Genomic DNA, 15,485 nt, shown 5'->3' on the forward strand with positions numbered 1-15,485 from the left:
TCTTTCCTTTAACTAGGTGGTTTAATCATTTCTATTTAAGGTTATAAACCTATAAACATGTTTTCAGGTTTGTTATTTCCTCTACTTATTTCTTTTGTATTGATTTTTGCCTTCTTCCCCTTTTAAGTCAGCACCATGTCCCTTATGCCCTGATATTTTCTCCAAATTTTTTCTCCTAATTCTCAAAACATTTTGGTTTTGAGATCTATGAAAAGAAATTATATAAAATGATGTGTTTTATTTCTTTGACCACAAAATGCTCTAGCAAAATCATTACTATTATTGGGTAGAGAAACTAAGCCACAGAAAAAAGAGGCAGAAGAAAGGGGAGATTTGTTTGTTTATGGTACCCCCCACCTTTTACTTCATATTTGTGTAGGGAAACTTCAGTCTGTCGTTTTAGCTTACAAAGCATAATTTTGGGGAAAAACCCATTTCCAAGAAAGGCGACTGTAATAACAATGTTTATTGCCTTGCTAATGCAGCGACTGCCTCAGATTCAGGAAAATCTTCCACAATTTAAAGACTCTAAGCTACCTTGGTAAGAGGAATCTTAGAGAAGGACTACACCTTCTGAGTAAAAGACATCAACAGAAATTCATTGGTCAATTTTGTACCCCCCCCCATACACGTATACATAATACATATGTTTGTTTTCTCAAAGATAGACTTTTTCTGAATACGAAGAATTAAAATTTAGCACAACTATTCACTATTACATGCATTAAATAATCACAAACTGAATTCTCAAAGAGATTAACAAATTTAACATGTACATAAGAAGAAATAAAGGTCACAAAATTTATTTTGATAGACATTCTTCAGTGTGGTGGTAATTTCAAAACTAATTTAGCTCATCAACATAGGGATTCTTTTTATAGAGATAAATCTGTCAATGAATATTAATCCCATTTTTTTGTTGTTCATGCAAGCATTTTCCTCTTACCAACTACTCATATGAACTCTTGTGTTCATTTTCCCAAGGGAAGATGGGAAACTCATACAAGAATCTTAGTTTCCAGGCTAAGGACTTAGAGTGCCATTTTGTTAGTGTGCCAGCACTCTGACTTAGAGGATTACATCAAGTAAGCTTGCTGATTCAAAGCAAGAAAATGATGCCTCTCTTTAACTTTCCCTTTCATTCCTTTCTCCACTTCTGCCCCTTCTCCCTCCCTGTCCCTCCCAAACCACTCCTCAGCCACCTGACATCATCATCTTGGGTTCTATTTAGAGCCATTATTCACTGTATATTATACATATAACAAACCAAAGTCTTGGCTGTCTCTCACCTATTGCTTTTTGTAGAGGCATTGTAACTACAAGAGCTAGAAACCCCAATGTTTGACCTGTTCATTTTTCCTATTTTTGGAACATTAAATAATTATTAAACCTGGTTTTAAAAAATTGCTATTTATCTGGTATTTTGTGTTCCAATTTTCCCACATTTTCTCCAGCATTTACCATTTTTTTGTTTTGTCATGTGAGCCAATCTGACAGGTGTGATGCGGTACCTAAGAGTTGTTTTGATTTGCATCTCTCTAATCACTAGTGATTTAGAGCACTTTTTATATGACTATAGATAGCTTTAATTTCTACCTCTGAAAACTGCCTGTTCATATCCTTTGACCATTTATCAATTGGGGAATATCCAGTATTTTAAAAACAGAAAAGTTCCATGTTTTATACATAATCTGTATTTCTTTAAATACAGAGACTCAAAAAATTTCCTCTTATATGAACTAAAATATCTGCTTATTAAAATGATTTTCACTACATTAAAGTGCTACATTGCAAAGGCCCACATTCCATTTAAGAGAAGTAATTCTACTTAAAACAGCAGTTTGAGGATTTATAATCCTAATGAACTAAAAGCTATTGCTTGAATATTCCCATAATTTTGCTTTTGGCTTTCTAAAGCTTTACCTGCAGCACAAATGCCCAATGACAGACTAATGGAATATTGTATAAGACAAAGGTTTACTCACTACGAACAGAGGAATTGGAGTTAATAGGTCATTTACAAATGAAAATAAATTATAAAAATGGAACAGATTGTTAAAATGTTAAACTAAGTGTAGTTTAGTGTAAATAATACTAGTTTAGTATGAAACAAAGTGCAAATTTTTGAGATGGAAATATTCTTGAATGATGTTACTTTTACTTCTCATAAAAAGAAGATAGAAGTAGGGTTCTTCATTATTAATTTTGTAGGCTCCTAGGGTTAAATGGGCCATAATCTCACAGGTGTCTAGTATACTGCCACCGCACCAGGAAGAAGATCATATTTTGGAATTCTCGACAGCCATTTTTTTTTTGTCACTTGCAGAGTGGGATTATTTATGCTCTTCTAATTTTATTTTCTACACTGAAGAACACCTAATTTGTACAACATGCAATACATATTTGAATACTACTCCCTTACTCAAGTGAATATGCAGAAATACTTCCCTTAAGAACAATTCTTGGGGATTCTCACTGAATGCAGAATGATTAATGCTGAATAAAGTTGTTTTGATTGGCCTCATCTTCTAGATAGATAGATAATTCTATTTTGACAATAGGAACAGTTTTGCAATAAGAACAATAGGCATTGGCTAATTAAGACTACCCTAATAGCTGTCCTTGCCTGTATAAAGTTTATATGATAAATAAAGTTATTTTTCCCATTTAGACTTGTGAATGATAGACAAGACCTAGGGTAGCTTGGTGATGCAATGTGTCAAATGTTGAGCCTGGGGTCAGGAAGACCTCATACACTTACTAGCTGTGTGACCCTGAGCAAGTCACTTAATCCTGTTTGTCTCAGTTTCCTCACATGTAAAATGAACTCGAGAAGGAAATGGCAAACCACTTCAGTATCTTTGCTAGATACCCCAAATGGAGTCATGAAGATTTGGACATGACTGAGCAACAATAAAAGAAGACCTGCTAACCAAAGGTATGTCTCATAGTTTATATTCCTAATAAGCCATTATACATGTTTTATTTTTTAAAAAATTCACATACAAAATTCAGTTTATTTGCAAGGTGGTATGGATTTGGAGAGGAGTTGAGTTCAGTCACATTTAATGTGACCTTAGGCAAGTTATTTTACCTTTCTGGGCCTTAGTTTCCTTATCTGTAAAATCAGTAGATTAGATTAGATGACCTCTAAGGTCCTCCCCAGTTCTAAGATCACTCCACCATTTTACTGGGCAAGTACCTTCCTTAGGCTAGACCTTAATACTATCATAGATAGGATAGACAGTCTTTGGGTAGATAGATAGTCTTTGGATAGATCCCATAGCTTCAAAGAGCTTATATTTTATTGGGAGAGATGGGTCTACACACACACACACACACACACACACACACACACACAGAGTGTACTAGGTGGCATAGTGGATTGAGTGCTAGCCTTGAAGTTAAGAAGATGAGTTTAAATCATGCCTCTGATACCAGGTTCATGACTCTAGAAAAGTCAATCAACCTCTCTCAGCAAGGACCTTCTCTATGTAAATTTCTTTCGATAGATTTTAATGCTATCTTCCTGGGCCAATCCATACCATGCCTTCTCTTTGCAGACCATCACTTCCATCTCCTCTCAATAGGTGACCTGGACTCAACCTCTGCATTCTTTAGCTCTCATTGGTGAGTTTTTGCTTTAGCTTATATGGTTCTTGGTCTGCTTGTTTCCATGCCTCCAAGTGTATTCCTGACCCTTTTTAGTTCTTTATGTGTTGTCTTTTCCCATTAAAATGTAAGCTCGTTGACAGTACGGACTGCCTTGCTTGCTTGTATTTGTATCCCCACTGCTTTACACAGTGCTTGACTGTAAACATTTAATATAGTCACTGCCTATCCATCCAACCATTCATTCAAACAAAATTAGGAACTAAAACCCTGCTTTGTGAGGAGGAAGATAGGACTATGCTGCTAACATGCTTTCAATATTTATCTTCTACCATCTAGATTATTTATTAATTTATTATATATTTATGCATGCATGCTATAGATTCCTTGTTTAAAATTGAACTGAAAGACTATGGAAAGGTAGCAGATGAATTTTTGGCTTTCATGAGACTACAGTATTTGGGTGCAAACAGATTATAGTAATACTGATAAATGTTAGTCAAGAATAAAATGAAAACCAGAACAGTGTAGCAGCATCACAGGAGCAGTAACAGAAATTTTATTTACAAAGCTTCTTTAGAATTTTCAGTCTTAAGGAATTCCTCTATGTTGATATACATGGACTATACCTTTTCTTAACCCCATCTTCTCTGTTTCTTGTTGAACTGAATTTTTAGTCCAGTGACCCAACCAAAAAAAATCCTAAGAGATATTGACCAATTTATGATTAAATGAGATTTATGCCAGGATGAAGAGTAAGTGAGCAGAACCAAGAGAACATTGTACATAGTAACAACAATATTGTCTTAAGAATGACTTTGAGCAAATAAGTATTTATTATTATAAATATGACATAAAATATGTATTATAATATTATATATTAACAATATAATAAATATGATATTTTATAAAATACAAATTACTATTATAAATACCCAAATTAACTATAAAGGACATATGAAAGACACTTTCTGCATCCAGAGAAAGAGCTGATAAATAAAAGTATGTATAGAATAATTTTACATATATATTTATATATACATTTGTGTCTAATGGTAGCTATCTCTAGGGTGGGGTGGAGAAATAAAGAAAAAAAAGAATAAAAAGAAATTTACTTGACAACTTTGTTGCATATTTAAAAGGAATAGCAAGTTATATGTAATAGATTTGCAGTTTCAAGTGCAATCATCTTTTTAAAAAAATTATACTATATTATGGAAATGAATGCTTTTTTCATAAATTAAAAATGAAATAAATTTTTAAAAAGATATAAAGAGAAACTACATCAAGGCAAAACAAAAAGAGAGAAACATTGACCAAACTAACAGTAATGGCATTGCTTGGGCCAAGTAACCCAGATGACCTGAGGAAAGGAAGAATTAGTGCTATGGAGGTTTCCATGTTTTTTTTTTTTTTTTGAAATTTTAAATCATACTTTACTATTACCTACATAAATGTATTTTTAAGCCTGGGATATTCTTATTTTAAGCCCTATAATTACAGGACTGTGATCATTAGTATGATAACATAAGGAACATGTTAATTTGTATATATTTTAAATAGCCCATATTTCCATTTTAGTCTGATAGATAGCTGCCTCATTTTTTCACTGTGTATGTGATCTGACCTGGAAAGTTCTATAGTAAAAAGCAAACAAAGAACCTGAGATCTTAATGTAGGAGTTCTTGACCTGGGGTCTGTGAACTTGATTTAAAATAAAATATTTTAATAGCTGTATTTCAACATATTAATTTCCTTTGCAATTTATTTCTATGCAATTTATTTTATGCATTAAAAACATGATTTTGAGAAAAGGTCAGTAGGCTTCACTATATACTATCAATGGTGTCCATAACACAAAAAGAGCAATTAACCCTTATTTTAAAAGATTACCCATTTAACAGATCTTTCTCTCGATGAAAATAGTGTTTTTCTTCATATATCCTTTTTTATAATTTTTTTTTATTTTTAGTTTACAACACTCGGCTCTACATAATTTTGAGTTCCAGATTTTCTTCCCTCCCTCCCCAAGACAGCATGGAATCCAATATATCTTCCATGTATAACTTCGCATTGAAATAATTTACACACTAGTGAAGTTGTGGAGAAGAATTATACCAATAGAATGAATCATGAGAAAGAAGAAACATAACCAAAAAAACCCCCCAAAAACAAAAGAGAGGAAAAAAAAAGGGGAAAAAGGCGAGCATAAAGTATGTCTCAATCTGCATTAATACTTCATAGTTCTTTCTCTGGATGTAGATAGTATTCTCCATCGTGAGTCCTTTGGAGTTGTCTTTGCACCTTGTGTTGCAGAGAGGAGCAAAGTTTATCAGGGTTAGTCCTCACAGAATCCATATATCTGTGGTTGTGTATAATGTTCTCCTGGCTCTGCTCCACTCACTCAGCATTATGTCGTGTAGGTTTTTCCAGGTTGTTATGAAGTCCATATCATCCCCATTTCTTATAGCACAGTAGTACCATTACCTTCACATACCACAGCTTGTTCAGCCATTCATTCCCCTTGATGATGGGTATCCCTTTGATTTCCAATTCTTAGCTACTACAAAAAGAGCCACCAAAAATATTTTTGTACACATGGGTCCTTTTCCTACTTGTGTGATTTCTTTGGGATACAACCCTAGAAGTGGTATTGCTGGGTCAAAGGGTATGAACATTTTTATAGCCCTTTGGGCATAGTTCCAAATTGCTCTCCAGAATGGCTGGATCAGTTCACAACTCTACCAGCAACATAACAATGTTCCAATTTTCCCACATCCTCTCCAGCATTTATCATTTTCCTGTTTTGTCATTTTAGCCAATCTGACAGGAGAGATGTGGTACCTAAGAGTTGTTTTGATTTGCATTTCTCTAATCAGTAGTGATCCAGAGCATTTTTTCATGTGCCTATAGATAGCTTTAATTTCTTCCTCTGAAAACTGCCTGTTCATATCCTTTGACCATTTCTCTACAACAGCAAGAGATAGAAAGAGAAATTCCATTCAAAGTTACTGTAGACACTATAAAATATTTGGGAGTTTATCTGCCAAGATGGACCCAGGGACTATATGAACATAATTATGAAACAATTTTCATGTGAATAAAGTCAGATCTAAATAAATGGAAAAATATCAGTTGCTCATGGTTAGGCTGAGCTAAGATAATAAAAATGACAATTTTACCTAAATTAATCTATCTATTCAGTGCTATACCAATTGAACTACCAAAAAATTATTTTACAATCCTGGATAAAATAATAACAAAATTCATCTGGAAGAACAAGAGGTCTAGAATATCAAGAGTATTAATGAAAAGAAATGCTAGGGAAGGTGACCTAGCCATACCGGATATTAAACTGTACTATAAAGCAGCAGTCATCAGAACTACCTGGTACTGGCTAAGAAACAGAGTCGTGGATCAGTGGAACAGGATAGGCATACATGATGGAGAAGTCAATGACTATAGCAATCTACTCTGTGATAAATCCAAAGAATCCAGCTTCTGGGCTAAGAATTCACTATTCCACAAAAACTGCTGGGAAAATTGGAAACTGGTAGGGCAGAAATTGGGCATAGACCAATATCTTACACCATATAACAAAATAAAGTCAAAATGGGTTCATGATTTAGGAATGAAGGCTGATACTATAAGCAATTTGGGAGAGCAAGGAATAGTTTACCTATCTGATTTATGGAAAAGAAAAGAATTTATGACCCAACAAGAGATAGAGAGCATTACAAAATGTGAAATGGATAATTTTGATTATGTTAAATTGAAATGTTTTTGTACAAAAAAAAGCCAATGCACCAAAGATTAGGAGGGAAGCAGAAAATTGGGAGAAAATCTTTACAACCAGTGTCCCTGATAAAGGCCTCATTTCTAAAATATACAGGGAACTGATCCAAATATATAGGAATACAAGTCATTCCCCAATTCATATATCCTTTATAGTTAATTTGGGTATTTATAATAGACAAAATAACTTACTCGCTCAAAGTCATTCTTAAACCAATACTGCTGGTATGGCATACAATATTCTCTTGGTTCTGCCCATTTTACTCTTCACTATTTCATGCAAATCTTTGCATGTTTTTTTAAAATCATTGAGCTCATTATTTCTTACAGCACAGTCATAATTTCATCATAATCATATAACACAGATTGTTCAAGAAAGAACTGACAAATAGAAGTACATATAGAAGAATTTTACATGTGTATATGTGTGCATGCTCTTATATATGTGTATATATATATATATGCACACACACAAATATATACATATATATATATACACACACATATATATTTATTTATTTATTTACACACACCTATTTGTGTCTAAGGTAGTCATCTCTAGAGTGGGGTAGGGGGAGGGGAAGGAAAGAAAAAATACATTAAAAAAATTATCCAATACACTTATCTGCTTGTAGGCAAGACTACACTGTGGGCCAGAGAGGTAGTTGTCTATGCTTTCTTCAGACTTTCAAGGATGATGATTTCTAAACACTCTCTGGTAGAATATTCTAGGGTGTGAGCCTTTTATCCAGAAAGTTATTTTCCTAATATTAGCTCATTCAACAAATGTTTACTAAGAAACTACTATGGACCTACTATTTTGCTTAGGTAACATAGGCTATGAAGAGGAAATTGTTCCTGCAGTATAACATACAGATGTGTATGTGTGCATGTATTCAAATACATATATGTGTTTGAATATATACACATATATTTATATGTAGGGTCAGTTCTACTATAATGTATGCTTTGAAAATGTGAGTTTGTTCCACTATGTTTGATATGTTAGGGAACAATTTGAACATAACATGAATTTCATGTTTGCTTATGTGTGATTTCATCCCAAAGAAACAGAGTGGACACAGAAAACTGTACCTGACTGAATGGAGCTGAACAAGAATGCACAAAATACACATAGGCAAACACCTCAAACATCTACCACCTCAGTTCAACATGTGTGTAATCCCACAAAGTTTTTCATTTGTGGACTTTACTATATTAAAAAAAATCAATATTGCAAACATGTCTAAGTGCTGTATTATCTTATATCTTCTTGTGCAGGAAGAACTGTGGGTGTAGGAGGGCTGCTCCAAATCCACAGACTCCACCCCACCCACCAAACCCCAACTTTCCACCACGGCTGAGCCCTGCCTCCCCAGCTTGCCCCATAGCCTTGAACTTTGCTAACCTGGCCCTATGAGAACAAAGCATGGGATTAGCATAGGCCACAGACTCTGACTATCTATTATGGTTTCTTTTGTATTTCTTGACCATTTAATATGCATAAAACTGTGCTTCCATCTTTCTTTTAGTTGTCACTAGTGAAGTTTTTGAATGTTGGGTCCCTAACCTCATTTTTCCCATATTCCCTGTGGTTTTTGTTGAGCAATTTTGCATAGTTTAAGGACTTTTAGGAATATGTGTGTGTGTATAATATATCACATTTTTTTACAGCCTTGGGTTAAACATTTATAAAAGACTGGTCACTTTTAGGTTATGTTCAAATGTATTGTTTTTTAATAATGACAAAAAACTAATCTTTTAAAGTCAGATTACATTAACAGAAAAAGTACAATAACTTAATTGTTTAACATCTGTATGAAATAACTGTTGAAAAGTCTGACAAAAATGCACACTCAGAACATGTGGTTATTAAAAAACATAAAAGATCACCTAGCCTCAAAGAGCTTACATGTATATACACATATACTATGACATATTTGACATGTTGTTTCAACAATCCAGCTAGCAGCCTCTGTGGGGGTGTAAGATCTACCCACAGCCAGCACCCAGAAAGCTGCCGGCATGCTGGGAAAGCACAGGTTCTTTTGATCTGATTAACTGAGGAAAGCAAGGTGAAGGGGTTGACAAGCTTACTTTAATTCAGCACACAAATATCATTCGCTTAGTTCAGGTGAAAAATCCAGCACACTGAACTTCAGAGCAAAATACAAACAAATTACAAACATCAACAGACAGACCCAATACAATTCATAGTTACCAACATCTAGGTTCAGCCTGGGAGCTCAGAACAAGGGCTGGCCCAGAGTCATACGCCACCACTGCTGTAGGGAGGAGCTCCAAGGAACAGACAGCCAACCCCTGGTTTTTATATCTTTTTCAGCATCAGGGGTGAGTCACACATGCGACTCACCCATGTGACCTAGAATCGTCACAAAGAGGCGCACTTAAACCCACATGGTCTGAAAGCCTCTGCTCTCCCAGACATGTAAACTAGTCCCTCCCTGGAGTTAGCCCCACCTTGCGCCCCACCTTAGTTGCCAATCCATACCCACTAAGGTTTTACACCTAATAGGGGTTTGGGCTGGGGGGCTTAGCACCTAGTAAGGCTCAATGAATTACTCAAAGGGGACAAAAGCCAAACTATCCAAGGGCACTTGTTGAACTAAGTGCTAAGGAGACTATTTTGCTTACCAACACACATGTATGAAGATAGGCACCTGGATGGCATAGTGAATTGAGTGCTGGACTTGGAGTCAGGAAGATGAGTTTAAATTAAGCGTCAGATATGTAATAGCTGCATGACTCTGGGCAAGTAACCCAACCTCTCTCAACCTCAGTTTCCTCATCCAAAAGTGGGGATAAAAGTATCAATTTCCCAGAGTTGTTGTGAGAAGATGAGACAATATATGTAAAATAGTTTTCAAACCTTGAAGTGCCATATAAATGCCAGTTATTAACTGTATTTTCATATATAAGAGGTAGCAAGGTGGTTCAGTGGATAGAGTGCTGGACCTGGAGTCAGAAAGACCTGAGTTCAAATCCAGCCTTAGACACTTACTAGCTGTGTGACCCCGGGCAAGTCAGTAAACCTCTGTTTGCCTTAATCCACTAGAGAAGCACTCTAGTATCCTTGTGAAGAAAACCCTATGGACAGTACCACAGGATCCCAAAGAACTGGACACAACGGAATGCCTGAAGAACGTTTAATATACATATATATCTACATGTTTCATATATATATATATATATACACACACACACACACACACATGTATATGTATGTGTGTATATATATGTGCATATATGTATAAACATGTTTTATATATATATATATATATATATATATATATATATATATATATATATATATATATGGTAATAGAGGGATGGTACCATTCAGCAGAAGAATAAACTTCAGCATTAAATGCTTTTATGATTGTTATTTCACTCTAGGAAAGCCTAGATAAAAGAATCGTAATTCTCAAACTCTTAAATATGAGTAATGTAGTTTTTTAGCCAGTGATATTCAGAGTTTTTTGGACATTTAATAGATTCCTGAACTACTGCCTTGTTGAAATTATAATTTCTCAAAGAGAGTAATTGAAGAAACACATGAACAAAAAAGGACACATAACAAGAATGAGGAATGTGATGAACAGCCTAAGTTCTATACAGACACCTATGAAATATAAAGATACTTAGAATACATTGAGTTTCATTCATTGAATTGCTTTGAAAAACATACACACACACCCTATCGCTGAAGAAGCATGAAGAACTACATCGAATAAGAAGGCATGGATGGGTTGCAATTTGTCCAGATGAAGGGAATGTACACAGAAATGAAATCACAGGTCTATGGGAGCATTGGAGGATTGGACTTATTATCACTACTTGGGAAAATGCCTGCAAGTGTAGATAGTTGCTTTACTATAGTAGATAGGGGTATCTTTTCATACATCACAGAAATCTCAAAAATTAAGAGTTCAAATTTTCATGATACACAGCAAATCCTTTAAAAAAAGAAATAATCATACACAGGAATTATGAATTTAGTAGTTATCTAGGTGTGAGGAATGTTAGTTTAATTAAGCAAATCCACATTTTAGAGACAAAGTAGCCCAGAAATGATCTTGCAAGTAATTTTGATTTCTGGGTCTATCATCCTAGCTAATGATGCTCTAATGTCTGATTTTACAAGAAGTCACTTCATTGCTTGTTTCCAACAACGAAGAATACAATCAAATATTCAGGAAGCAATAAAATCATTATTGTAACCATGTAATGTAATTTAAACATGGAAGAAGCAAAATCAGTCTTCTGATCGTTCCAGTTTCTCAATTCTGAATTCCAGTAGTTCTCTAACATCAAATAAAGAAGTGCCAAGCACCTAAAGCTTGTGTTTTCAATGTCAGGAACACAACTGTAAAGCATTTTCATTTCAATGTAAAACAGGAACACTGCATCTTTGACCAGAGGATGACACTTAGGTCTGAGAAAGCCAGGCCAGGTTTTAGATACAGCAGTTATCGACTCTGCATTTGATATGGTTTCCCCGCCCCCCCACCCCATCAAGCATTAATTTATTATAAATTCAAGTCGCATCAGCAGCATCTGTGAAACAATTACTCCATCTAGGACTGGCTCTGCAGTCTAATCCATCATAATTATGACTGGCCTCTTTGAAGATGCTATGATGCATGACTTAAAAATAGCACATTACTGTGCAAATGGGTTGGCATCTCATTCCACCAATATGCATTTAGGGTTGTAATTCAACTCAACACCATTTGACTTCTTAGGAATCAAGAAGGAATGTAGATGCATCTCTTGCCACATAAAACTGTAGATGGTACTCAGTAATTATGTAAAGGGATTTTTTGAGGGGGAGGCTCGGAGAGGTGTTCTGTTCTGAGAAATAAATGACATCCTGTAAACATATTCCTTACAGGTTCATGCCATTCCTTTTGCTATTGGGAAACATCTTTTCATAGCCACGATGATAAGACACCAAATCTTCCTCCTCCTCCTTGTCCCACAGTTCAGTTAGTTCAATTGAACAAGCATTTATTAAATGCCTAATATGTGCTCAAAGCTTTGGCAGTTTGATTTTTTTTAAATAGACAAAAACTATGACCACCAATTCCCAAAGCCCTGAGCCAAATGGAAGCATGTTACTCATTACTTTGGTTTGTCTGTGGATCCATTTAACACCAATTACTTGATGTGAATGGTTCTTTTGTAGGCAATGTGTCTCTCAACAGCAGCCTGAGGTACCATTCTGGATAACAATTTTGGCTCGAATCTTCCTCCTCTGTATTCATCAAATTCTCATTCTCAGGAGTTTCACTTTCTACCTTAACCCTTAAGTAAATGTGACTGTTAAATAGTTGCCATGTTCAATCCCAGTGTTGGTTGAAGTGATTTGATACTAGGAAGTAGACTTGTGAAACTTCAAACAAACAAACCCTACACCAATGCAACTTTAAGGTTGCAAATTAAAATCATGAAGAATCAAAATCTCTCAGGTTCTTGCAGGAAAACTAGCCTACCCAAGCTATATGGAGGTTGTAATTTGGATTCCATACTTAATAGATAACATATGTGCTAAGCAGAGGGAATGTGGGCTAAGTCATATCATTATAGTAATCTTGACCTTTTGAACTTCTCATCCCTTAAGGGAATTTAAGACCAAGATTTTGGAGTTTTTTTCAGGTCCCTAAAAAAGTGAACAGCTAACTCTTTTCCTTCAAAGAGAACTGAGAAAATCCACTTTATCCTTGATTCCAGACATCTGCACATACTAAGCAGATACATTTATAAGGTTACTTATAAACAACACATTTTTACTCTGGGGTATGAACAGAAGGACTTCACTTAGGATTACTAAATTTCTGGATTTGCGGCTTTAAACTGGGTCACCTTATCTTAGGCATAGAGACTGGACCTTGGATTTCAATGAGAAAATTGGAAACTTCTGGGTGAGGAGCCCCCCTCCTTTTAGTGTGGGTTAATACTTTAACTCCAAATTATAGTCTTAAAGAGTTGTCTAAAATGCAGACAGGTGAAATGACTTGCCCAGAGTCACACAACTAGTATGTGTCAGAAGCAGGAATTTGGTTTCAAATCTAGTTCTCTATCCAACTATATGTTGCCTCTTTTATGTGAAAAAAGATTAAAAACAGAGCTTTATACCTTATAGATTTTTTGGGCAGGAATGATGAGAAATCTCATACACAGAAGAATGAAGTTAGAATTTGGACATGTATGGTAATATGGAAATAGAACTTAGGTTCTGATTGACAATGTGAATCAATGAAAAGTCAATTAATGTCAATTTTTCCACTAGTGAAATAGATACCTTTTCATCAGCTCTCAATTATAGATCTATTAAATCTGGGCTACTTTCCTTGTTAATAACTTGTCACTTGGACCCCACTAGTGGAGAAGTGTTTATGTTTAAACAAAACACAACTGAATGATAAACTACCACAAAACAAGACATGAAACATTACAATGCTAAATACAAATGACTCAGGGATGGTTTTGTAGCATTTAAACACTGACTCTCTTCCATTCATATGAATATTCATGAGTTGATTGTACCTGATAAGGCACAGTGAGAATCACATTCACAACACCTATTTGGTACTTGTCAGCTATTAGGTTAAAAAGGTGCTCTAAAGCAGGTAAAAAAAAAATAACAAAATAATTTATTAAGTTCCTTTTTTACCCTTCTATATCATATGCTAGTTTGAATGAAAATGTTTTTTCTCTTCTTTGAAGTCACCAAATATTACACATTGATTTTCTAGCAGAAACTTGTTCTCCAGAGAACATCTTTATATAATGATAGCTGTAATCATTTTAAGATAGTTCCTATTATTTAACAAATGAGCATTCTTCACAACACAAAAACTAAAAAGAGGATCCAGATGAATAAATATCCTAATTGTTCTTCCTTTTTAGAGACACTCCTAAAGTTATATTGGAGAAGTGCCATTATTAAGATATAGAAAATAATTACATTAATGTCCAGTGCAGTGCCACATACCCAGCAGACTCTCAATGATTAATGGATCATGACTCAATGGTCAAAGCAACTAGGTAGTACAGTGCATAGAGTGCTGGACTTGGAGTCAGGAAGACCTGAATTCAAATTCTGCCTCAGATGCTTACTAGCTGTGTGACCCTAGGCAAATCACTTAACTGCTACTTGACTCACTTTCCTCACCTATAATTTGGGGATAATAATAGTACCTACCTCCCAGAGTTGTTGTGAGGATAGAATGAGATAACATTTATAAAGTATTTTGCAAACATTAAGGTGCTACATAAGTGCTAGCTATTATTATCATTGCCACCACCTCCACCAGCAACACCAACACCATCATCATCATCAAATAATGCCTTCCTGGAAAATTTCATAGTAGGGCTTCTTCGTTATATTAAAAATTGGTGGCATTGAGCTGTATTGCACTTACAATTTGCACAGCAGTCTTGTTCTCCCACCTCTTTTCTAAAACATATAAAAGGATTGTGGCCCTGTGAAGTTAAACTTAAATATGTTTAACTCTGCAATGATGGAGCTGTTATCTGCTACAGTTACCATGACAACTCAGGCACTTTTTTTTTCATTTTGCCTATTTTAGAGCAACCAGTGATTATCACATGTTTGGTTTAACTTACAAGATAGTTGCAAAGTTATCCTTGGGAGACAAGACAGGCACTTCACTCAAAGCTCAAGGATGGGTAATTCCATGCATCCACTGCCACTCAATAGGATATCATTTTTACTTTCTGTGATATGTGCCAGTCCTAAAGGCACCTGACTTCATTATTTCATGATATGAAATATAAGAATTTTATTCCAACCAGAAGAGAAAAAGTGTATGAAATTGTCTCATGGGTAAAGTATTAGGCAAATGAGAACTATTTGAGATATGTAAAAGGCTTTTATATAACTGATATATTCTTTTAGGAGTTATATCCAGAAGTTGTACAATCACTAGAGGCACTTTTGGAATCAAAATTTAAACAAATTGAAAAAAGATTGAAGAGAACAATATTCATTATGATTGGACTAAATTTAAGTGTACCATATTCCTTTATGA

Source organism: Trichosurus vulpecula, chromosome 6 (genome assembly GCF_011100635.1).
Source record: "Trichosurus vulpecula isolate mTriVul1 chromosome 6, mTriVul1.pri, whole genome shotgun sequence".
NCBI lineage: Eukaryota > Metazoa > Chordata > Mammalia > Diprotodontia > Phalangeridae > Trichosurus > Trichosurus vulpecula.